The sequence below is a fragment of the Urocitellus parryii genome, chromosome 3, assembly GCF_045843805.1.
Source record: "Urocitellus parryii isolate mUroPar1 chromosome 3, mUroPar1.hap1, whole genome shotgun sequence".
In the NCBI taxonomy this organism is placed as follows: Eukaryota; Metazoa; Chordata; class Mammalia; order Rodentia; family Sciuridae; genus Urocitellus; species Urocitellus parryii.
This window is the reverse complement of record NC_135533.1, coordinates 175,722,738-175,746,487: the sequence shown is the minus strand read 5'-3', so window position 1 is coordinate 175,746,487 and position 23,750 is coordinate 175,722,738. Positions and strand designations below refer to the sequence as shown.

At 37.2% G+C, this 23,750-nt stretch overlaps 1 protein-coding gene across 3 annotated transcripts in view; it reads right to left on the bottom strand.

The window, feature by feature from the left end:
* Oxnad1 (oxidoreductase NAD binding domain containing 1) overlaps window positions 1-23,750 on the bottom strand; it is a 67,782-nt gene that overhangs the window by 8,265 nt on the left and 35,767 nt on the right. The window lies entirely within an intron of this gene.

The following is a 23,750-nucleotide window of genomic DNA, read 5'->3' as shown; positions in this document are numbered from 1 at the left end:
GGGAGAAGTAAACTGTCAAAATACTGTTTGCTCAGGACCACTAGGCACGGTTGAGCTGAAGTGGACCCCGGGCGAACGGTCTAGCCTTCTCAGAACACACCGAGCCCGAATTGGCTGCATTCTAGCTCAGGTTCGCCTGCTTCATGTGACTCAACAGTAATGATCCCGCTGAAATAACTAGTCGGCCCGCCTGAACTCAAAGAGGTAAAAGCCAACTGAGCACCACAGCCAGACCCAGGGAATCAGGAGTGACGCAGGACTAGCTGCGCAGAAATCCCAGCTATTGCTATCACCAGTGCTGACAACAGGTCCCTTGCACCAGCTATCAGGGGAGTTGCTGCTACCTGAGGGCAAACAAATTCGCTGGGGGCCCTCAGCCCCAAGCCCTACAAACTTAGGGTCTGAGGGAGGCAAACAGAAAGGGTGTGCCCAGGCACCCATGAAAACAGGGCTCCCAGGAGCAGCAGACCTGGCGTGTAGTCAGTATTGTGGTGAGTGTCACAGGTGAGCGGGGCCTGGCTTGAGGAACCACAAGAGAAGGCCCTAGGCACTCAGGATTAGAGACCCACACAGTCTGGGAAGAAGAGCTGAGGCACAGTGATTGGTTCCCACCTATCAAGAAGAGAAGCCTGGCCCAGTGGGCATAGCTCCACCAACTGGATGAGAAGTTAATCGAGCTATATGACTGCATATATTATTATTATTATTATTTTTTTAATGATTATTATTAGTATTTTTTTTTATTTTCACTTTTTGTTGTTGATGTAGTTGTTGTTCTTTAACGTTCCTATTAATGGTTTCAATTTTTTTAAATTCTTTTTATTTTATTAGTATTACTATTATTTTTTAAACTTTAATTTCCATTTTTTTACTATCATTAAAAAAATTTTTTTTTTTTGGTTTTAAATTTTTATTTTTTTTCGTTTCTTCTTTCTTTCTTTTCACTTTTTTTTTTCTTTTGTCTTCCCACTTCTTTCAATTTTCCTATTCCACCTTCCTTGAATTCTACCTGCCTACACTCATTCTCTTTAGTGACTTCTTCCCTCCCCTTCTAATATCTCTCCTCCCCAGTATCACACTAATTGGAGGAGGATCACAGCCACTACCTGCCCTGAAAGGGTGATTTTTCAACTATACAAGAGCAATATAATTAAATAGAGGGGGAAAATATCAAAGACACAACAATTTCACCAAGCAGAAAGAAACGCCAGCAGTATGAAATGACAAGGAAAGAAAGGACCACAGGCAATGCAGGTCAACTCAACTTTAGAAGAGGTAATAGCTGCAACAGATGGAATGTCAGAGAGCTCAGGACATACAAGCTTCAGATGATCTGGAGTCTCAAGGAAGACATGAGACAGCAAAATCAGACAATGAAAGATCATATTGACAAACAAATCCAGGAAGTAAAAGATCAATTTCACAGGGAGATAGAGGTAATAAAAAACAAACAAATAGAAATACGAGAGATGCAGGAAACAATAAACCAACTTAAAAACTCAATTGAGAATACTACCAGCAGAGTTGATCACTTAGAAGATAGAACATCAGACAATGAAGACAGAGTATTTCAACTTGAAAAGAACATAGATAGCTCAGCAAGTCTACTAAGAAACCATGAGCAGAACATTCAAGAGCTATGGGATAATATCAAAAGACCAAACTTAAGAGTCATTGGGATACAGGAAGGCACAGAGCTCCAAACCAAAGGATTAAGCAATCTATTCAGTGAAATAATACAAGAAAACTTCCCAGACTTGAAGAATGAGACAGAATCCCAAATCCTAGAAGCCTACAGGACGCCGAATGTGCAAAATCATAAGAGATCCACACCTAGACACATTATAATGAAGATGTCCAACATACAGAATAAGGAGAGAATTTTAAAAGCTACAAGGGAAAGGAAGCAGATTACATTTAGGGGTAAACCAATCAGGATAACAGCTGATCTCTCAACACAGACTCTAAAAGCTAGAAGATCCTGGAATAACATTTCAAACGCTTAAAGAAAATGGATTCCAACCAAGAATCGTGTATCCGGCAAAATTAAGCTTCAGATTAGAAGATGAAATTAAAACCTTCCACGATAAACAAAAGTTAAAAGAATTCGCAGCTAGAAAACCATCTCTTCAAAAAATCCTTGGCAAAACATTACAGGAAGAGGAAATGGAAAATAACATTGATAACCAACAATGGGAGGTAGGACAGTAAAGGGGGGAAAGTAGTCAAAGAGGATAACAAATCAGGTTTAGTAACATCAATAAACAAATATGGATAGAAGAACAAACCATATCTCAATAATAACCCTAAATGTTAATGGCTTAAACTCACCAATTAAGAGACACAGGCTAGTAGAATGGATCACAAAACAAGACCCAACAATATGCTGTCTACAGGAGACACATTTGATAGGAAAAGATGTACATAGACTGAAGGTGAAAGGTTGGGAAAAATCATATCACTCATATGGACCATGGAAACAAGCAGGAGTGTCCATACTCATATCTAATAAAATAGATTTCAAGCCAAAGCTAATCAAAAGGGATAAAGAAGGACACTTCATACTGCTCAAGGGAACCATACACCAACAAGACATAACAATCATAAATATATATGCCCCAAATAATGGTGCAGCCGTGTTTATCAAGCAAACTCTTCTCAAGTTCAAGAGTCTAATAGACCACCATACAATAATCATGGGAGACTTCAACACACCTCTCTCACCACTGGACAGATCTTCCAAACAAAAGTTAAATAAGGAAACTATAGAACTCAATAACACAATTAACAACCTAGACTTAATTGACATATATAGACTATACCACCCAACATCAAGTTGCTACACTTTTTTCTCAGCAGCACATGGAACCTTCTCAAAAATAGACCATATACTATGTCACAGGGCAACTCTTAGACAATACAAAGAGGTAGAGATAATACCATGCATCTTGTCTGATCATAATGGAATGAAACTGAAAATCAATGATAAAAGAAGAAAGGAAAAATCAAGCATCACCTGGAGAATGAACAATAGGTTGCTGAGTGATCAATGGGTTTTAGAAGACATCAAGGAGGAAATTAAAAAATTCCTAGAGTTAAATGAAAACACAGACACAACATATCGGAATCTATGGGACACATTGAAAGCAGTTCTAAGAGGAAAATTCATTGCTTGGAGTTCATTCCTCAAAAAAAGAAAAAAACCAACAAATAAATGATCTCATACTTCATCTCAAAATCCTAGAAAAAGAAGAGCAAAACAACAGCAAAAGAAGTAGAAGGCAAGAAATAATTAAAATCAGAGCTGAAATTAATGAAATTGAAACAAAAGAAACAATTGAAAAAATTGACAAAACTAAAAGCTGGTTCTTTGAAAAAATAAATAAAATTGACAGACCCTTAGCCATGCTAACGAAGAGAAGAAGAGAGAGAACCCAAATTACTAGCATACGGGATGAAAAAGGCAATATCACAACAGACACTTCAGAAATACAGAAGATAATAAGAAAGTACTTTGAATCCTTATACTCCAATAAAATAGAAGATAGTGAAGGCATAGATAAATTCCTTGAGTCTTATGATCTGCCCAGATTGAGCCAGGAGGATATAGACAACCTAAACAGACCAATAACAATAGAGGAAATAGAAGAAACCATCAAAAGACTACCAACTAAGAAAAGCCCAGGACCGGATGGGTATACAGCAGAGTTTTACAAAACCTTTAAAGAGGAACTAACACCAATACTTTTCAAGCTATTTCAGGAAATAGAAAAAGAGGGAGAACTTCCAAATTTGTTCTATGAGGCCAACATCACCCTGATTCCGAAACCAGACAAAGACACTTCAAAGAAAGAAAACTACAGACCAATATCTCTAATGAACCTTGATGCAAAAATCCTCAATAAAATTCTGGCGAATCGGATTCAAATACATATCAAAAAAATTATACACCATGATCAAGTAGGATTCATCCCTGGTATGCAAGGTTGGTTCAATATACGGAAATCAATAAATGTTATCCACCACATCAATAGACTTAAAAACAAGAACCATATGATCATCTCGATAGATGCAGAAAAAGCTTTCGACAAAGTACAGCATCCCTTTATGTTCAAAACGCTAGAAAAATTAGGGATAACTGGATCATACCTCAACATTGTAAAAGCAATCTATGATAAGCCACAGGCCAGCATCATTCTGAATGGAGAAAAATTGAAGGCATTCCCTCTAAGATCTGGTACAAGACAGGGATGCCCTCTCTCACCACTTCTGTTCAACATAGTCCTCGAAACACTGGCCAGAGCAATTAGGCAGATGAAAGAAATTAAAGGCATAAAAATAGGAAAAGAAGAACTTAAATTATCACTATTTGCAGATGATATGATTCTATACCTAGCAGACCCAAAAGGGTCCATAAAGAAGCTATTAGAGCTAATAAATGAATTCAGCAAAGTGGCAGGATATAAGATCAACACGCATAAATCAAAGGCATTCCTGTATATGAGCGACAAATCCTCTGAAACGGAAATGAGGACAACTACTCCATTCACAATATCCCCCCAAAAAATAAAATACTTGGGAATCAACCTAACAAAAGAGGTGAAAGATTTATACAATGAAAATTACAGAACCCTAAAGAAAGACACAGAAGAAGACCTTAGAAGATGGAAAAATATACCCTGCTCATGGATAGGCAGAACTAACATCATCAAAATGGCGATATTACCAAAAGTCCTATATAAGTTCAATGCAATGCCAATCAAAATCCCAACAGCATATCTTATAGAAATCGATAAAAGAATCATGAAATTCATATGGAATAATAAAAGACCCAGAATAGCAAAAACAATACTAAGCAGGAAGTGTGAATCAGGCGGTATAGCAATACCAGACTTCAAACTATACTACAGAGCAATAGTAACAAAAACAGCATGGTACTGGTACCAAAACAGGCGGGTGGACCAATGGTACAGAATAGAGGACACAGTAACCAATCCACAAAACTACAACTATCTTATTTTTGATAAAGGGGCTAAAAGCATGCAATGGAGGAAGGATAGCATCTTCAACAAATGGTGCTGGGAAAACTGGAAATCCATTTGCACCAAAATGAATCTGAATCCCTATCTCTCGCCGTGCACAAAAGTTAACTCAAAATGGATCAAGGAGCTTGATATTAAATCAGAGACATGGCATCTGATAGAAGAAAAAGTTGGTTATGATCTACACGCTGTGGGATCGGGCTCCAAATTCCTCAATAGGACACCCATAGCGCTAGAGTTAACAACTAGAATCAACAAATGGGACTTACTCAAACTAAAAAGTTTTTTCTCAGCAAAAGAAACAATAAGAGATAAACAGGGAGCCTACATCTTGGGAACAAATCTTTACTCCACACACTTCAGATAGAGCCCTAATAACCAGAATATACAAAGAACTCAAAAAATTAGACAATAAGATAACAAATAACCCAATCAATAAATGGGCCAAGGACCTGAACAGACACTTCTCAGAGGAGGACATACAATCAATCAACACGTACATGAAAAAATGCTCACCATCGCTAGCAGTCAGAGAAATGCAAATCAAAACTACCCTAAGATACCATCTCACTCCAGTAAGACTGGCAGCCATTAGGAAGTCAAACAACAATAAGTGCTGGAGAGGCTGCGGGGAAAAGGGCACTCTTGTTCATTGCTGGTGGGACTGCAAATTGGTGCAGCCAATTTGGAAAGCAGTATGGAGATTTCTCGGAAAGCTGGGAATGGAACCACCATTTGACCCAGCTATTCCCCTTCTCGGTCTATTCCCTAAAGCCCTAACAAGAGCATGCTACAGGGACACTGCTACATCGATGTTCATAGCAGCTCAATTCACGATAGCAAGACTGTGGAACCAGCCTAGATGCCCTTCAATAGATGAATGGATAAAAAAAATGTGGCATTTATATACTATGGAGTATTATTCTGCATTAAAAAATGACAAAATCATAGAATTTGGAGGGAAATGGATGGCATTAGAGCAGATTATGCTAAGTGAAGCTAGTCAATCTTTAAAAAACAAATACCAAATGACTCCTTTGATATAAGGGGAGTAAACAAGGACAGGGTAGGGACGAAGAGCTTGAGAAGAAGATTTACATTAAACAGGGATGAGAGGTGGGAGGGAAAGGGAGTGAGAAGGGAAATTGCATGGAAATGGAAGGCGATCCTCAGGGATATACAAAATGTCATACAAGAGGAAAGGAGGGGTAAGACAAGATAATACAAATGGAAGAAATGATTTACAGTAGAAGGGGTAGAGAGAGAAAAGGGGAGGGGAGGGGAGGGGGGATAGTAGACAATAGGACAGACATCAGAATACATCAGACACTAGAAAGGCAATATGTCAATCAATGGAAGGGAAACTGATGTGATACAACAATTTGTATAAGGGGTAAAAGGGGGAGTTCATAATTCACGTGTATCAAACCGTGTAATATGATGTACTAAGAACTATGTAATGTTATGAACGACCAATTAAAAAAAAAAAAAGAATTCATTTACTCATCTATATATGTATTGATATTTTTATATCAATAAAATTCCTCATAATTTCTTGAAAAAAAAAAAAAAACAATGTGTCACTGAGGAAGTCAAAAGGGAAATTTAAAAATTCCTTGAAGAAAATGAAAACAAAACAGAACCTAAGGGATACAGCAAAAGCAGCATTAAGAGGCTTGTTTGAGTACCTCCATCAGAGGCCCTGAAACCACCTCACAATGCATCTCAAGGACTAAGAACCACCTAACCCACAATTAATAGAAGAAATAATAAAGATCAGAGCAGCAAGTCTTAAATAGAGTTGGTTCTTTGAAAGGGTACAAAACTGTAGACTAGGATAAAGAACTTAAAAATGAACCAATGACAATTGATATCACAGAAATACAAACGATTATAATAAGTCAAAAAACCTATAATGGCCATTCTAAACATATGTCCTATCAAAAATGAACCACAAGGACCTAAGAAACCTAAATCAGCCAATGACAATGAGACTGAATCAAAATTCTCCCAATCAAGTTGAATCTTAACTTTTTTAAAGAAGAACTAATATCAATGATTATCACAGAATTGATAGGGAATCCCTCCAAACTCATTCCAAGGCCAATATTATCCTATGATCAAAACCTGCCAAGGGTACAACAAAAAAAAAGTGCAAAAGTCCTCAGATTCAATTTGCTAATATTTTGTTAAGATATCAAAGGATCATATACACCATGATCAAGTTTGTTTCATTCCAGGAATACAAAATAATCAATAATCACATATGCCAAAAGGAGAAAAATCAGTTCAGAAAAAGCACTGGATAAAATTCAACATCCCTTCATGATAAAAAGCCCTGATAAAATTAAATATAGAAGGATCAGACTTCAACCTAGTAAGACTACATTTGACAAACCCACAATCAACATTAATATAGAATGGGGAAAAAACTGAAAACATTTCCTCTAAGATCAGGAACAAGACAAGGGTAACCACTTTGACCACTCTTATTCAATGCAGTACTAGAAATTTTAGCCAGAGCAAGTTGGCAAGAGAAATAAAAGGCATACAAATAGGAAAGGAAGTCAAACTACTCCTGTTTATAGGTGATATAATTATATCTTTACATAAAAAAACCTAAAGATGCTACTCAAAAACCTATTAGAACTTCAAGTAGCAGGATACAAAAGTCAGTAGCTTTTCTGTACACCAATAATGTGTTTGCTGAGAAAACCTAAAAGCAATCCCATTCACAAAAGAACCCCCCCTCCAGAAACCATGGGAATAAAAAGTAACAAACATTTATAATTTAAGAAATTGATGAAAGAAATTGAATGACACTAAAAGAGATGGAAAGATCATCCATGTTCATAGATTGGAAGAATATTGTTAAAATGTCCATACTACCTAAAGTGATCTACAGGTTCAATACAATCCCCATCAAAATGCCAATGACATTCTTTACAGAACTAGCAAAAAACAATCCTAAAATTTATATGGAAGCAGAAAAGACAAATAGCCAAAGAAATCTTGATTAAAAAGAACGAACCTGGAGTCATCACAATAACAACTGATTTAAAGATAATCCACAGAGCCATAGTAACAAAACGGCATGGTAATGGCATAAAAACAGACAAACTGACCAGTGAAAAAGAGAATCCAGAAATAAACCCATACATCTTCAGCCAATGATTCTTGACAAAGATACCCAAAACATACACTGGAGAAAAGACATCAACAAACGTTGCTGGGAAAGCTGGATATTCACATGCAGATTAAGACTTGATCCCCATCTCTTACCTGGTACAAAATGAATCAAAGATATTGGTGTGAGACCTGAAACTATTAACGGAGACAGGAAGCACTTTAAGATGTTGATACAGGTGGTTATCTAGAAAGGACTCCAAAGCACAGCAAATAAGCAAAGGAAACAACAGTGAGGAGAAAACCTTTGTCAGCCATTCATCAGAGGGTTTACACCCAGAATACCTAAAGAACTCAACAAACTAAAAATCCCTAAATAACTCAATTTAAAAAGTGCAAATGATCTAAACATTTCAAAAGAAATCCAGTAAACAGATGCAGAATGTTCAATACTATTAAACAAAAGGGAAATGCAAATCAAAACTATAATGGAATACCACAATCACTTTAGTAAGAATGGCTATTTAAAAAAAAAAAAATTGCTGGGCTGGGGATGTGGCTCAAGTGGTAGGTAACACACTCGCCTGGCATGCATGCGGCCCCGGTTCGATCCTCAGCATCACATACAAAGATGTTGTGTCTGCCAAATACTAAAAAAAAAAAAAAAAAAAAAAAAAAAAAAAAAATTAAAATTCTCTCTACCTCTCTCTCAAAAAAAAAAAAATTGCTGGCCAGAATGTGGAGAAGAAGGAACTCTTATCCACTAGAGGTAGAAATATAAATTAGCACAGTCACTATGAAAACTAGTATGGAGGTTCCTCAAAAAAAATTACAGTAGCTATACCACTCCTGAGTATATAGCCAAAGGAAATACAATCAGCACACATAAGAGATACCTGCATGTCCATGCTTACTGCACCACTATGGTTACAATAACATACAGAATCAGCTTAGGTGTCTGTCAACAGAGTAATGCATAAAGAAAACATGGGATATATATGCAATGGAGAATTATTTAGCTGGAAAGAATGAAACCTTGTCATTTGCCAAAAAAAAAAAAAAAAAAAGATGGAAGTGGAGGGTATCTGGAAGCCATGCTGCCAGACATGAAAGACAAATATATTCTCATACATGAAACAAAGAAACCCTAACCTGTAAGTAACCTACTTATTATTAGGAACTGGGAAAGGTGCCAAGGGGTGGGGAGTGAGGGAAAATGGGGGAGTTCAGGGTGGAAGGGCATGTGACCAGTGCATGCTGTATGCATGTATGGAAATACCAAAGAGAATCCCATTAAAATGTATATGTATTAATAAAAGTAGATATTAAGAAACTAAAAGAATATAATAGAAAAAGTAAGGCCTAACACAGTGGAAAAGTTTAGAGGGGAAAATCTATTGGTGGGAATTCAGTATGTGATAAAGGAAGCATTTGAAATCACTGGGGAAAGTATAGACTATTTGGTAAATGGTGCTGGGAAATTGCAAAGTCATATGGAAAAAAGTCAGACCCCTATCCCTTTTCACGCACAAAAATTAATCCCAATGGATTAAAGATCTATAAATTATCTAAAGAAAATATCAAAAAAAGCAGGGCAAAGACTATCAATTTAAATTTTTGGTATTATAACAAACAAAATCCAAGGACTAATAATAGTTCAGACAAAAATATCTAATATATATAAAACAAAGAATTAGGACTTAACTGATTTGAATCTCCTTAGAAAAACTGTAAGATTAAAATGGACGTAAGAACATACCATTCTCAAAAAAAAAAAAAAGAAAGAAATGGCCAAAAAGAAAATGTTAGGTAAAAAATGCAATGGAAAAAAATCCAAAAATCCAATTTAAAAAGTTCTAAAAAGCACAGCTTTCATTTAACAAGTTAGAAAAAAAAAATCTGAAGACTGAAATATCTCTTTCATATCCATTGGGTATCTACTGTTGGCCAGAAATGGATATTTTCATAACTTATTAGAATATATATTAAGCTATTGGGGGAGGGCGGTTACTGGGGATTGATCTTGGGGTCACTCGATCACTGAGCCACTTTCCCAGTCCTATTTTGTATTTTATTTAGAGACAGGGTCTCGCCGAGTTGCTTAGTACCTTGCCATTGCTGAGGCTGCCTTAGAACTTGCGATCCTCCTGCCTCTCAGCCTCTGGAGCCTCTGTTATTACAGGCATGTGCATTTTATAGGGTAATTTGGCAATGAGCATTAGTCATTACCAGCAATGACACTTTGGTAATTTTATAGGAATATATGTAGAAAATTTATATGAACAAATTCGTTTGCTGCAATATTGTTTGTAAAGTCCCAAACTGCAAACCATCTGAATGTCCATTAAGGTATGCTTAAGTACATTATGGAACATACTCATAATGTATGTGTTAAAAAAGTAATACACAGAAGCATGTATAGCTATATATGTATACAAGGTTAATTCACTGGAAAATGTCTAAATGGACATTTAACTCTATATAAAGGTTTCTTCCAGGAAGGAATGAGATGCAGGAGAAGGAAGTTTCATATTATTTAACTTATGGTCATATTTATCAGGTAATTTAAAAAGAAAAAACAAGGAGTAAACAAAAATCTTATGCTCAAGCACACCAAAAGGAACAGAGATGAGAGAAGGGACTAAGGTCAGGCCAAGAGGCTCCTGCAAAGTTTTAAGAAATCTGAACAGACTCAACCAAGATGGCTGATCAGCAAGTGGGAAACTCTGAATTCCTAGGCACAAAACATTTTAAAATGCATGCCTTGGTTTGATGGTGGGTTAGTAGATATCTTTATATGTCATCACCACACTGACAGATTATGTACATATTAGGGAAGAGTAATATTAAAGAAATCTATTTTCTGAGATGAGAAAAATATACTTCAGTTTGATATAAAATAAAAATGCAACAACAGCTCTCAGGTTAAATTATCAGCATATGATCATCTGCAATGCCAGGAATGAAGGAAATTGCTATTTTCCATTAAGAAAAAAATTCTCAGTAAGAGACTTGGGTCATTCGGCAGTCACTGTATACAGGCAAGTATTTGTACTTGCAAGCACACATGCATACCTAGTCCTAACCTTAGCATCTAATACTAACCACCCTCCTAAGCACTGACTGCAAAGCTTAGGTGCAGCCTTTCCCATGCCCCCTCCTACCCTCTATCCCTAGGACACCATCACTCCAACTACTCAGTCATCTAAAGTCCATGGCTTCTTTCCAACCATTGATAGTTTAAAAAAAAAAAAAAAATTCCCCGAATCATCTTTTTTTGGGTGGGGTAGTATTGCTAGGGATTGAGCCCTTGGCCTTGTGCATGCGAGACAGGCACTCTACCAAATGAGCTAAATCCCCAGCCTCCATCTTTGTTTTTAATCATTTGGAAGTGTTTTCAGTAATATACTTCTTCATAGAAGATACTTTGTATCATTCTTTAGCCTCATTAAAAAGTATAATTTCTTAAGGTATTTAACTTTCTCAGAGTAATTTTTGTCTTATATTTTCCTCCATGCCAGCACATAGATGTTCAATAAATGACAGTTAATCAATTTATCATTTTCTAGAAAAACTTTGTTACCTCCCAAATTGGAGTCCCACTGAATGACTCTTTGATAGTTTTCATACAATTGGGCTATTTCTCTTGTCTTAAATTTGTGGCTAATACTGTACCAATTTAATTACACTGTTAATTTCTTTGTTTTGCTATATACACCAAGATTATGTTAACATTTGGGTATGTGAATTTTGAAACTTTGCTTTACATATAACATTACTTAAAAATAAAAAGTTTAAAATGAATAGGGGTTTGGAAAGATGGCAGAGTACAACTAGGCAGCAAATCTCAACTCTTCCACAGCTTGAAATATAAGCAGTGAGAACACCGATTACAGAGTTGGGTAATAGAGGGAATGTGCTAAGTAAGACATAATGTTGGACCGTCACTTGGACTCAAATTCTGATTACTACAACAAAATAGAGAAGAATTCATTAACCCTGAACCCTCCCCCAGGGTGGGTTGTGGGGTTGGGGTAACAAAGGGAGAAAAGGAAAAGGCAAAGCTGACAAGTGGTATCCACAAACACTGTGTGTGGGGGTGGGGGGATGGGGGTGGAGATGACATGGGACAGCATGACCCTGAGTGCTAGATTTCTCTTCCTCAAAACCTATTCAATTTGATGGAACAAGGAGAGCTAGGCTAGGCAAGAAAGTCCAAACACACATTATGAGGGACATAAGCTTTCTCAGGCACACTGGAAACTAAGGCAAGCTAGTGTTATCTGTAGAAAGCTACTTTTCTACTTTTCCTGCATGTATGTCAGGATAGTTGCTCTTGGAATAATAGTCATATAAGCAAGCTACTGCTGGTGATGTCGCTATTTCTGCAGCCTAACATTAAAAACCCCCAAGAGAGGACAGGCATGAAAGTGAGGGCACGAGGGCACTGTGGAGGTTACGTGTTATTCATCTAGCCAGCCACCACTGGACAAAACACCTCGGGCTAAACAACAGCTTAATGAAGCACCTGGAGGGATGGAGGTGCTATCTGTTTGGCCTGTTTTCACCACTGAACTCTACTTGGGATCTTCTTGAGGCAGTCACTGATCTCCTATAAGCTTTCCCCAGTAAATCATGTCTCTCACACTGTCTCTGGGGACTTTCTTTGGCCCTTCTGCAACCTACCCCATTGTCCTGGCACAAGTGGGCTGTGGATAAGACAACAAACATATTTCAGAAACAATAACCATAGAAAAGAAAGACTGTTAAGCAGAGACAGGAGCTGCAAAGCCACTTGGTGAGTGAGAAGTGCACAGCTTATTTCCTATTGCTGGTGGAAAGCTGTGGCAGGCAGCCATTTTGTAGAGACCATGGGTAAGCCTGCCATGCTAGAAGGAATTAAATCTATGTGGCTTTATCATCTAGAGCAAATACTATCATATGGAAGGCTTTTGACACAAGCCGAGTAACCTCGGTAGCAGGACCTCTGCGAAATGCAGGTTGTCAAATCTCCCTCCCTGCAATGCTACTAAGGGGAATGGGGTGCAGAACAGAAAGCGGGTCACTTTTAGAGAGTATGGCAACTGGGGAGTGGCAAGTGCCCTAGCTACTAGCCTCAGCTATAAAAGTTCCTGTTGTTGGCTTCAGCAGTGAGCACTTCTGCAGTCGGCAGAAGCCATCTGCAGACATTCATGCCCAGATACCAGCCACCACCGACTCTGCACCACAGCACCAGCCTGCTGACACTGCATGTACTCCTCCAGTTGCTGGCTGCAACCATATGTACCTCAACAGCTGGCAGAATCTGCCCACAGCCCACTAGTGCCACGCATACCTGCAAAACAGCCCACAGATGTGTGTGCCCTAGATGCTGGCTACTACTGGGTGAGTCCCAGAAGTGGCCCACCAAAGCTACAAGCAGTCCAGCAGCAATACATGTGCCTCAAAAGCCAGCAACCACTAAACATACCCCAGCAGTGGCCCACCACCCAACCTATGTGCCAAGGGCCACTGCCCCCATGCCTCTGCTATGGGCTGCCACAATCCACAACCCCCAAAACTATACAGGTGAACTCGCACCTGTTTTTGACAATGTTGGGTGCACAAAGCATTTATACAGCAGTTACACAAGACAGCAGTCCCAGTGAGGGAGAGAACTGGCTGCTAGGCCACAGGCAATTAGGGGATGTTTTCTCTGACACTTCCAAGAACGAATCTCTCCAGACATACCAAAAAATGGAGGGAGACTCCAGATTCATGTCAGAGGTAGGTGGAACAAGATCTGTAGGGAGAGAATGAATGACAAAGTTCTGTATTTTGAAGCAAAAAGCTAAACTATACAGGGAAAAACTCAAAATGACTGATGTGTATACCAACTCCATACCTAGAGAAAACAGAGGTCAACTTCAGGTCTGAACATTAACCTGCCCGCTGCCACCAAAAAAAAAAACCTGATGAGATCCAAGTTTGGATGGTCCAATAATAAATCTCTGCATCTACTCAAATAGCCCACTATTTAAGGAATAATTTGAAGTCAGTTTTTTTTTTAAATTTCACTGATATTATCTTCTGTGTTGATGTGACAGGTTACCTCCATCATTTGATACTTCATTCCTTAATCCAACTTTATTTTTTAATGTTTTAAATGTCAATTGGATTTAGTCTATCATTTTTCTTCTTGCTCAGTTTTTTTATTCTCTCCTATTTCTTCTTGCATTTCTGCCCCCTTCATTTTTTTCTCCCCACCCCTCTTCATGTCCTAGAGAGTTTAATAGTAACTTTAATACCCAGTTTCTCAGTCTATTCTAAAGCATTATTCCCCTTTTCCATTTTTAGATTAATGGAGTTGTGAAAACATTTTCAATATGTTTAAGATTTACTGGTATATAGCTTTGCCCTTGGTGGTAACAATTAATGGTGATCATCTCTTAAAGAGTAGTTTTGGGGACTGAACACCATACCATGACCACACTGAGTGAGTTTTGACACTTAGATATATCTCCAGGCTGAGGCACATGATAAGGAGGAAAGCTATTACAGTGGAATACACATCCACTCAGAGAGAGGTATACATGTCAACACAGAAACATAGGCAACATGAGAAAAAAGATGTCCCCAAGAGTTCATAACACTTGTAACTGATCTCACAAAATGGAAATAATGCCCCCCAAATAATTCAAAATTGCCAAGTGTGGTGGCTCACACCTATAATCCCAATGGCTTGGGAGGCTAAGGCAATAAGATCACAAGTTCAAAGCTAGCCTCAGCAAACAGCGGGGCACTAAGCAACTCAGTGAGATCCTGTCTCTAAATAAAATACAAAAATAGGGCTGGAGGCTCAGTGGTCAAGTGCCCCCGAGTTCAATCCCCAGTAATACCCCCTCCCCGCCAAAAAAAAAAAAAAAGGAATTAAAATATTAAAGGTTAAAATGATCATGATCAATGAACTAAAAGGTGACCTAAGAAATAAACTAAGGCAGAAAATGCAGTTTATAAAAGAGTATCACAATTGAGTAAGAACCAAAGTCTGTAAATAAGCTCAATTAAATAAAACAGCTGAAAGTCTGATAGATAACATTAATTCAGAGAATATCAGGCCTTGAAGACAAGGTATCTGAACACTAAACAATAAAAACAAAACAAAAACCCTATAATCAGCATACTCAAGAATTCTGAAACAACATTAAGAAATCTAACTTAAGGATCATTGGTATTGAAGGAAAGTTACAGGTTAATGACACTGAAAACCTTTTCAGTGAAATAACAGAAAATTTCTCTAACCTCGGGACTGAGTTGGACATTCAGATATAGGCGCCATATAGAACCCCAAATAGACAAGAGCAGAAAAGAACCTCCCCAAGTCACATTATAGTTAAAATGACTAAAATACACAAAGAATTTTAAAAGCTGTAAAAGAACTGACAGGTCACTTACAAAGGTAAACCAATAAGAACACTACCAGTTTTCTTAATAGAAACCCTAAAGGCCAGGAGGGCTTGATGGGATGTATTTTGAACAGTGCAGGAAAATATTTACCAACCTAGTTTGATATATCCAGAAAATCTTACGTAATTAAAGAATAAAAACTTTTCAAGATATACATAAATTAAAGGAATTCATGACCACTAAATTAGCACTGAAAAAGATATTTAAAGGAATTTTACACACAGAAGATAAAAAACAATGAGAGGTAATACAAATGCATCTCATTAGAAGAAGTGATAAGCAAATGAGAATTAGGATCAAATCAAACACTAGAAATAAAATGTCAAAAATAATACATTTCTCTATAATAATGCTGATAACACATGGTCTTAATTCTCCAATTAAGAAAGACAGACTGGCAGAATAAGACCCAACTATACATTGCCTGAGGGAAACATACCTCAATGGCAGAGACATTCACAGGTGGAAAATAATCCATGCAAATGGAACTCAAAAGCAAGAAGGAGCAGTACTCTTGGAACAGATTTTAAGCCAAAATTAGAAGAGACAAGGCCACTACATATTGGTAAAGGGAATAATCCATAAAGAAATAGTGATCATAAATATTTATTCCCTGAATGTTGGCACACCCAGTTTCATAAAACAAACTACTCAACATAAAGGCTCAGCTAGTCCTCAATATGATAACAATGGGCGAGTTCAACACACCTCTAACAGGTCATCCAGACATGAAATCAACAAAGATACTACAGAGTTAAAATTTAGCATATATCAAATGGATGGACTTAGCAGACTTCTAAGGAGTATTTCATGAAACAACAGCTGCCCATGAAACTGTCATCAAAATAGATCATCTTTTAGGCCACAAAGCTAGTTCTAGAAAATACAGAAAGGCTGAAATAATTCCTTACATCTTATCTGATCATAATGGAATAAAATTAGAAATCAACAGCAAAAACAAAACAAAAAAAACCTCAACCCTCCTCCTCCCCAAAACCCTACAGAAACTACACAAACACATGGAGATTCTTACAATCAAACAAGAACAGAAATACAATCTATAAAAACCTGTGGAATACAGTAAAGGCTGTTCTAAGAGAAAAATTTATAGCTCTGTATAGCTACATAAATAAATATGTCAGAAGGATCTCAAGTACATTACCTAATGATACATCTCAAGGTCTTAGAAAAACAAGAACAAACCAATGATAGAATCAGTGGAAGGAAAGAAAAAACAAAGATGAGAGCTGAAATTAATGAAACAGAGAATTAAAAAAACAGTACTAAAGGGCTGGGGTTGTGGCTCAGTGGTAGAGTGCTTGCCTAGCACAGATGAGGCAATGGGTTCGATTAATAAATAAAATACTAAATTGATACTAAAGATCAATTAAAAAGTCAGCTCTTGAGGTTGGTGCTATAGCTCAGTGGTAGAGTGCTTGCTTAGCTCATGTGAGGCCCTGCGTTTGATCCTCAGCACCACATACAAATGAATAAATAGAATAAAGGTATTTAAAAAATTCCCTTTAAAAAAGTCAGCTCTTTGAAAAGACCGATAAACCCTTTTTAAAAAAGACTCAAATTAATAAAATTAGAGATAATAAAGAGGATATTACAATAAACACCACTGAAATTCCAGAGGATCATTAGGAACTATTTTTAAAATCCATATTCCAATCAATTGGAAAATCCAGGAGAAATGAGTATATTTCTAGACACACATGACCTATAAAGTTGGAACCAGAATCTATAGAAAATCTAAACAGACCAGTTTCAAGCAATGAAATAGAAACAGTAATTTTAAAAAACCTTCCAGCAAAGAGCCCAGAACCCGATAGATTCACAGTTGAGTTTTACCAAGTTTTTAAAGAACACCAATACTCTTCAAATTATTCTGAGAAACGGGGGGGGGGGGTGCTTTTAAACTCATTCTACAAAACCAATAACACACTGATACTAAAAACATAAGGACACACAAAGAAAATAAAATTATAGACCAAAGTCCATGAATATAGGTACCAAACTCCTTAACAAAATAATTGCAAATTGAATTCAGAAACACATCAAAAAGATCTACATTATGACCAACATGGCTTCATTCAGGGATGCAAGGATGGTTCAACATTCATAAACCTGTAAATATAATACACCACAAAAATAGAGTCAAGGACAAAAACTACATAATCCTCTCAACAGATGCAGAAAAAGCCTCTGACAGAATGTAACATCCCTTCATGATGAAATCCCTGGAAAAAACAACAACAAAAAAAACAAGATATAGAACAACAAAAGTATATATGACAAACATGGTACAACCAAAGTATATATGACAAACCCAAAGCTGTCATCATATGGAATGGGGTAAAACTGAAAACATTTCCCCTAAATCAGGAATAAGACAAAAATGTCTGCTCTCAATACTCAATATAGTATTTGCAATTTCACCTAGAGGGATTGGGCAAGAGAAAGAAAAAATGGGGTTATAAATAGAAAAGGAATTATCCCTATTCATGATATGATCCTATACTTGAAAGATCCTAAAAGCTCCACTAGAAAATTTGTACATCTGATAAATTCACCAAACTAAAATACAAAGAAAAAAAATCATTGGTTTTCGTATACACAAAATGAACCTGCTTATAAAGAAATCAGAAAAATAAGTCCATTCACAAAACCTTAAAAATGAAAAACAGAAACCTAGGATAAATCTAACCAAAGAATTCAAAGACCTCTACAAGGAAAATTACAGAACACTGAAAAAAGAAATAGAAGACATTAGAAGATAGACCTCCCATATTCACTGCAGGCAGAATTAATATTGTTGAAATGACCATATTAACAAAAGTATTCTACCATTTCAGTATAATCCCAGTCAAAATACCAATGACATTCTCCATTGTATTAGAAAAAAAGCAGTCCTAAAATCATATGGAAGAACAAAAACCCAGAATAGCCAAAGCAATTCTGATCAGAAAGAGAAATGCTGGGGGCATCACAATACATGATTTCAAATTGTACTTGAGAGCTACAGTAAAAAATAAACAGCATGGTAATGGTATAAAAACAGAGATACAGATACAGAGAGTCAACTGATCCTTGGCAAAGGCACCAAAAACATTAGTTGGGAGAAAAGAGCCTACAGCCTTTTTAACAAATGGCACTAGGAAAACTGGATGTCCATATGAAGAAGAATGAAACTAGATCCCATCTCTCACCCTACAAAGTCAATTTAAAACGGATGAAAGACTTGGGAATTAGACCAGAAACCCAATAAGTGCTAGAAGAAAACAGGTGAAACACTAACAGTTACATAGCCGAACAATAACTTCTTTAGTAAGATTACTAAAGCTCAGAAAATAAACCCAAGAATCATTAAATGGAATGGCTTCAAATTAAAAACCTTCTGTACAGCAAAGAAACAATTTTGTCCCATCATACCAAATACTGTACAATTATTTAAAAACTGATTACAAATTTACTATCTATAAAAACTTTGAAATACTATGTTTCTAGAGTTTTGGGAAAAAACATTCAATTTTTGGATGGGGGTGGGTACTGGGAACTGAACCCAGGGGCACTTAACCAATAAGCCACATTCCATCCTTTTTATTTTATTTTATTTATATTTTATTTAGAGACAAGATCTCATTAATTTGCTTTGTGCCTCACTAAATTGCTGAGGCTGAACGTGCGATTCTCCTTTCTCAGCCTCCCCAGACACTGGGATTATAGGTGTGTGCCACCCTGCCCAGCTGAAATAGTGAAGATAACTTCAAGTTTACTCTTTCTTCAAGTTTACTCTTACTCAATTGAACAAAACATTACATGCGTAACTGAAGAAATGTACCCATGAAAGCATTTTCTAGAACTAGCTGTCATTTTATTTCAAGGAATACACTGTATTTTAAATTATCAATGCTCAAAAGTACCTGTCCTATAAGCAGGACACTGGAACAACGTATACTTCATGGTAATGTGTACTGTACTGCACGTGTTGCTGCCTAACACTAACATGTTGTTCTTTGTAGTTACTTGTTGACAAGTTGTAACCTGTGTTCATACTCTGAAGAATATATTAGAGAAAACATTTATTCTGAATGCTTGAGAAAAATAAAATTTCTGGTAAATTTTTGGCATCCTTAAGGATATTTGACAGTGGGCAAAATGATCTTCATGTTATGGACAAAATTCACTGAAACAATTTATAATAGATAAGCCCACGAGATTCAGTTATAAATTTGGGGCCCGGTGCAGAATACGGGGATATTGTTATAACTTTGACTTGTATTGTCAAAAAAATGCTCAAGAAGAATCCAACAATGATCTTTTTGCTTGAGAGTAAGATCATTTTACACGTTTGAAGGTAGGAAAATCTATAATCACAATTTCTGTTACAATCTAATCACTAGTTATGACTTGGTATACCTTCAAAACATTGGATGCCAAGCTACAGACACCATGAGGAAAAAAAAAACCAGATTAAACAAGTGTCCTCTGAAACTGAATCATTGATAAAAATGCAAGCGAAGAGGGCCATATAAGTTCAATACAAATAATGAATTCTCATTGTAAAATGGTTAGATTACAAATATGTCACTGTAGAAACAAACTAATACAGTGGAATCACTTGGCAAAGTTCAACAATGGGGGAAAAAAGTGAATCAATATAAGTCAACCAAAGGTAGTGGGTTCCTATAACTATTTCAATGGCGATGTGGACAAACACAACTGGTTTCCAAATAGTCCACTTCTATTAGAGGTAAAACACTGTACTGGTCTTTGTGCAGTCAAATAATTGGTATGTTCATCGAAAATGTAAGAATTATTCAAGATGTGTGAACAAAGACAAGAGCGATCTCAAAGAGAGACATCTGCTTACCTTAAGCAAGGTAGGGAGAAACCATCAGGAGGAATTAAAGGTCATATTCCCAGACCTATTACTGTCCCAGATGTCAGATTTGACATAAGAAGCATTATTCTCAAGTAGCAACAACAATGACAATGTCAAAATAAGCCATGTTGTGCAAAACCAACATTATAAAAATGTACTGTAATCCTCTGAAGTGTTTTGCTTCCTTCCACATCATGAACGGGGCACTTCTTTGTATATTGTGTAATGTATGAAATATTTGCCCAATGTCCTATTTACAGGATAGCGTGTGTGTGTGTGTGTGTATGCTATCTTATAAATATGTACGTACACACACACACACACACTATATTGTCCCAGTGTCATTTATAGGACAATCTGCATTATTGTTCTTAATAATAAAGAATAAACTCTAGATTATGATTTCCAACTATGTGCCAATTTACACCTGCATCAATTTTGTTAAACATAGTCCCCAAAATTTAGGATTTACTGAGTTAACAGCATGGAGAGAGAACCTACAGACTAGGGGAAAAAAAATCTATTAGCTACTCTTCTGATAGAGAACTAATATCCAGAATATATAAAGAACTCATCTCCCCCCAAGAAAAAACACCCCAATCAATAAATTGGTAAATGAACTAAACACAAAGTGTTCAATATCTTTAGCAGTTAGGGAAATGCAAATCAAAACTACACAGATTTTTGTCTTACTCTAGTAACAATGGCAATAATTAAGAGTACAAATAGTAATGTCAGCAAGGATGTTGTGAAATGGAACACTTATACACTGTTGGTGGGATTGTAAATTAGTACAACCACTATGGAACTCGGTATGGAGGTTCCTCAAGACCGCGACTACCAAATGATCCAGCTCTACTACTCCTTGCTATTTACTCAAAGGAATTAACATCAGCACACTGTAGAGATAGATGTATGCCCATGTTTATGGCAGCACAATTTACAATAGCTAAGTTATGGAACCAGGCGAGGTATCGGTCTATTGAATGGGTAAAAATGTGGTATATATACACAATACAGTTTTGTTCAGCCATGAAGAAGAAATTATGTCATCTGCAGGAAAATGAATGAGTATCACATTAAGAGAAATAAACCAGGATTGGATGCTTTCTCTGATATGTGGAAGCTCTAGAACAAAAAAGAAAAAGGAATCACCCAAAAATACATAGACAGGAGAACAAGAGGGGAGAGGGAGGAGTGGAGGTTAAGGGAAGGTAATGAAACTGCTCACTTATGTCATATGCATGTGTGAATATGCCACAATGAATCCCACTATTCTGTATAATTATTATGTACCAATAAAAAAGTTCTTAAAAATAAAAAAAACAATGAATAAAATAATATTTTCTTGACTTTACTTTCTTTTCCAGCTACTGTCCCATCTTCTTTCTTCCTTTAAAATAAAATCCCTCAAAATTATTATTAATGCTCACTCATTAAAATTTCTTTCTTCCCAAATGTTCCCAAATCCACTCTTAGGTTTTCACTTCCACCATCCATATTATCAAGATCACCAAGACTTTCCAGTTGCCAAGTTAGTGGTCTCTTGTCAGAACTCATCTTTCCTGCCATAGGAACGTAGTGCAACTGTGGACTTTTGAGGCCATAGGGCTGGTGGGGGCTGGGGGGGACAAAACACAGAAGGATTATAGAAGAGAATCATTGACTTGTGTTGAGTATGATTACATTATGTTTTGTCTATCAGAAACGGACATTGAAGAATTTATGTCACTGAAGTGTGAAATGAATGCATGGGAATTCAGTCTACTATCTCCTCAATTATGGTATATACTTGGAATTTTCCACAATATTTTTATTTTTAGTAGGAGCTACTGACCAGGATCAGGGTCCTGGCAAACATCTTTAGGCTCTGCAACCACCTAAAGAAATCCTGTTGGTGATGATATATACCCTGCCTTGTAGAAAGCCCCTGTGAGGGTAAACTACTGAAGGAAAGCCAAGTATTTGTTCCATTTTTCTAATGCACACTGGTAATCATACCAACATATAAAATTTGAAAAAGACTCATGTATCTCATATTAACCTAGTTTCTTGTTAAAAGAAACATTTTCACAAACTCAGGGCTAAAGGATCCTTAATAAATCCTTTAATTCAGCTCATCGTTGTACAATTCCTATGTAACAAATATTTACAAAGTACCTACTGTGTGCCACATATAATGCTAAACAACAGATCCCTACCCACATTACAGTTACAAATTAGTGGACTAACTAAGCCATCAGGCCTCTTGAAATCCTTTCTGAATAGGACAAATTAATGGTGAAAAATACCCATGCAGTGTTCTGCTGGCATATATATATATATATATATATATATATATATATATATATATATATGATCACATTTAATCCTTTAACAGTCCTGGGGGAGGCAGTAGTTATATTGCCCGTTTACCTGTAGTTACAAGTATGTAATTTTAAATGAAGCATAATGCAGTTCAGTGACTTGCTCAAGATCCTCTACCTAGCAGGTAGAATAGTTGATATTTGAACTTGGACAGCCTGGCCCAAAGGCTCTCTTTAGTCTATACTCTTCAGTCACCACACTATAAATTCCAAGCCACCCTGACTGCAGTCTGCTCATTTGGAGTACCAAAGACAAGTGGACTAGCCTGGCAGGTAAGGGCAACAGGACATTCTTGGCCAACAGAGCAGAAAACGATATTCAGCACTGAGCGCTGGAACGACAGAGACGAAAGGAATAACACTGCAGGCAAACAAAGGTCAAGACTTGGCCTGTCTCAGCAGCTCACAGATGGTGACAGTGAATCCACAGCAGGGTGGCAGGCAGAGCTGGGATCTCCAGGAGAGCTGGCCCTTGCTCTCTGACAACAGCAGGCACACAGCATGGTGCTGGCTGGACAGAGGCAGGGAGCAAAACCCCCCATGCTCTTATTCCCTGCTGCACAGAGGATGCTCAGCCTGCACCTCCACTCCTGATACAGAGGCCTGGGAGGGCTCTTTCTCTTGTACCTTTGGGGTCTCTCCCCTGCCAGCTACCTTCACCAGTTGGCAGAACTCCATCCCCCAACCAACCCCTGGAGACCTCACACACCTGAGTGTCATCATGCTGTGCTCCTATGCCTCTTGAGTACTCAGCTCTCAAACCCAGCCTTCAAGCAGGATACTTTGGAAACAACTGATAAGTCAGGGCTCCCTGTGGCAGTCCAGAGCTTCTCACACTCCCCTCACCTCTGAGACGCAGAGGACTTTGGACTCTGATATGCC